The sequence below is a fragment of the Hibiscus syriacus genome, unplaced genomic scaffold (genome assembly GCF_006381635.1).
Source record: "Hibiscus syriacus cultivar Baekdansim isolate YM2019G1 unplaced genomic scaffold, ASM638163v2 tig00117017_pilon, whole genome shotgun sequence".
In the NCBI taxonomy this organism is placed as follows: domain Eukaryota; kingdom Viridiplantae; phylum Streptophyta; class Magnoliopsida; order Malvales; family Malvaceae; genus Hibiscus; species Hibiscus syriacus.
The window spans coordinates 2,036,282-2,040,097 of record NW_024063526.1 but is presented as its reverse complement, the minus strand read 5'-3'; positions in this window follow the sequence as shown (position 1 = coordinate 2,040,097).

Sequence of the window (3,816 nt, the reverse complement as noted above, 5' to 3'; positions counted from 1 at the left end):
TCTTCATTCCATGGATTTCAAGACACCATCCAATGGTTACAACCTCACCAAAGCCTTGTAATAAGACCCATGTGCGTTCAAGTAGGCTTCCATGTGCATCATTCAAGCATGTGCACTCCATGTGACATCAAATAGGCGCCAAAACACAAAGGGATGCTTCCTATTCGGCCAAAGACTCTTTCCTCTTCATTTTGGCGCCCAAATAACTTCCAAATGCACTAAAAACATCCTTAGGCTGAACCAACACCTTACCATTCAGCCAAGAGCATGCATCTTCATTAAAACAACATGTATTTCCATTAAAAGTCATGTATCTAGCCGAATGGACACATAATTATTCGGCCAAACCTTTGCAAGCCTATAAATAGGGCTTTGGCATTTCATTTGTAAAGAATCTCATCTCTTATATAAAATATACTCTTGTGAGTTATTTCTCTTCAAAGTTCTTTGTGAACTTTATCGATTAAACAAGTATAGTTCCTATACTTGTGGCATCATTCCTTCCATTTTGATTCCAAAATTCCTAGATTGATATCTAGTGGGTTGAAGACACTATCACCACCCCTCAAGCAAGTTTGTGAAGACCGGGATTGTGCTTCATAGCATAGTTTCCTCTTTGGCGTGTTTGAGATACAACATCGACACCATTGCCATTTCATCATCAACATCATCCATCTCTTCCATCAATTCCGCTGCCATCTCTATCCTTTATTTATCTCATTTCATTCTTATTATTTATTTTCATTACTTATATTATTATCCCCTTTATTAAATTCCATTATTAATCATTATTTTCTTATCTTATTTTGCAGTCCAAACTTATAAATTCAAGGATATCAGTACTTGTCAATCCTAGATCATGACACAATAAGGCTATCTACTCTCTTCCATCAAAGCATGTAGATTCGCCTTACATCAAGCGGTAATCAGAGCATAGTTGGATTGACAACAGAAGTGTCATTGGCGTGCAAAGCAAAAGAAAAAGACTCCTACAACAAAATTGGAGTGCAAAAAAGAAAAGAGAAATGCAAAAAGAAGAATCAGAAAAAAAAGAAAAGAAAAAGAAATTCAAAAGAGAAAGCAAGCCAAGGAAAAGTGCTCTACCATTACAAGAACATCAAAGAGGCCATCTACACTATGAGAAGATAACCTTATTTTTTCTTGAGAAAGGTTGCAGTAAGTGTTGTTTCTTGAATTGTAAGTCACCCCTTCCATTCTCTATCCTTTCATTTTCCTTGTATTCAACCATTTCTTTCTTTTAATACCTTTGAATCCTTTCTTCTACCTTTCCATTTTTTTCTACTCTTTCTAACCTAACCTATTTGCAGCCGACGCACACAAGGAAAGAATTAACTTGTCTAATATTGAGTAAGTTCCTCAAAGGACTTAGCAAGAGAAATTGAGTGGAAAAAGGCTATTGAGAGGGTGAGATCAGAAGGGGAATTACAAAAGCCAAAAACATATTCCCGAGTGAAATACGAGTGCTTGAGTAGAGTGACATCACAAATTTTTTTTTGTACCGTGAGGTTTTGTTGTGTGCAATTTGGTAAGGTCTTATTTTTCACATTTCAAACTTTTTTTCACTAATAATGTTACTTGATCTTTCCTCTTCCCAAGCAATGGAGAACATTCAACAAAGAGAGAATGCATTTCATACTCGTTGCCATGTAAATGGAAAAGTATGTCTTGTAGCTATTGACGGAGGAAGTTGTAGAAATATTGCAAGCACATACATGGTGAACAAATTGGGGCTTACAACGATTAAACATTCCAGCCCATATGAATTGCAATGGTTGAATGGCAATGAAGAATTGAAGGTTACTGAACAAGTACTTGTGCCATTCTCACTTGGAAGTTACAAAGACGAGATTCTATGTGATGTGGTATGAATACGAGTCATTTACTCTTAAAAAGGCCATGGCAATTTCACAAGCGGGTTGTCCATGATGGATTCACTAATTGGTATTCATTCATGCACAATGAAAGAAAAATCATATGGACTCCATTATCTCCTAGACGAGTGAATGAAGATCAAACGCATTTGAAAAGGAGCATTAAAGCAATGAACGAGCAACTTAAAGACAATGCAAATAAAGGAGAACATTTGGAGGAAAATTCAAATGATGAAAAAGTTGGGATTGCAAATAAAAGAATTGAAAAGAATGGAGTTGGAGATAAAGAGGAGAGTGAAGAATTAATTTTATCTAACATTACTCTTTCTCCTATTATTCCTTTTGTTTTGCAGGACAATTCAAGAGACATATCTTTTCAAGGAGATTATTCAAGAATCATGGGTTTTGGAGAACTAAAATATGTGACTTTTGGTGATCCACAAAACATGTCTCTTGATATTTCAAAGGAAGTGTCACTCGAAGTGCCAAGAGTTATAGTTGTTGACATTCTAAATACATTGCACATATTGAAGGGAATTCAACAACCAATGGAGTTCTCCATCATTAAGCAACCAACTCCTATTAAACATCCACCTTGGTTTGATGTTTCAATTCATCTTGTTAATAATTTCTTATATTTTAACATTGATTTACTTTGCAAGAATTTGAGTTATGTACATGGTATTATCTTACCAAACGTTAATGACAAGATCATTTGTCGTTATAAGCTTGATTGGTGCATTGAACTCAAGCATTTCAAGAAGTTTCAAAGGTTAAGACTCTCCACAAACCATCATAATGATTCAAAGAGTGGAGATGAAGATATACATTGATGTAAGGCTAACCAGGCTTCTTCAATAATGGAGAAGTTGGCAACCTTATTGTTTCCCAATCTAGGAGAGACACCAAATGCTACACCTTGAATTGAAAAGTAATCTACACAAAAGAAGAATAATTGGTTAAGTAAATGAATAATTAAGAAAGGAAATGGAAAGAATTGAAATGGATAGAATAGTTATCAAAGAAGGGATGCGGAAGTGTTGTAGAATGATCCTTCAAGTGATGATGGATTCGGCCTCCAATGGTGGTGATGGACGAATGCCTTGTTGAGGATGAAGGATATTTCAAAGATGAAGAAATGGAAATTTAGAAGTTGGTGATAATATAGGTGAAATATGGTGATGGAATATAGTGATGATATAGGCGTGATAATGGTGATGTACAGATTGTATCTTATAAAACTAAGAATGAACCAATGCTATAAAAGAGCAAAGACATGTTTCTTATAAGTTTTATAAGTGATGGTAGTAAGGACTTTGACCCGCTAGTTATAAAAACTAGGAACCAGAATTATCAAGGTGAAGGAATGACGCCACAAGCTTTAGAAAGGCTTGCTTAATCGATATAGTTTTAAAAAAACGCGAAGAGAGAATAATCTCACAAAAGGATTTTAATTATCAAAAGGGTTCTCTTTACAAATGAATGCCAAAGCCTATTTATAGATTTGTAAAGGCTTGGCCGAATAGATATATGCCTTTTCGGTAAAGTACATGTCTTAAAATGAAAATAAATGATGCTTGGATGAGGGGAGATGTCTTTGGTCGAATGGTTCCCTTGTCTCTTCATCTTGGCGCCAATTTGAAACAAGATGATGCTTTGGCCGAATGGTTAGAAGCCTCTTCATTTTGGCGCCCATTTCATCCACATGCATGGCACATGTGTGGTCTGTTCATGAGGAACTTACATGGGTGGCATAGGGACTTATGGTGTGGCTTCTTCTTGGCGTGAATTTGAGCAGCAACTTAGGCATGACTTGGCATCAAACTTGCATCTAGGTGTCATGGCATCAATGGGGCAGCAACTATTTATGAAAGGTCACATTTGTGGAAGGCAACCTTTCATCATTTGAGCTACTTCCCATGTG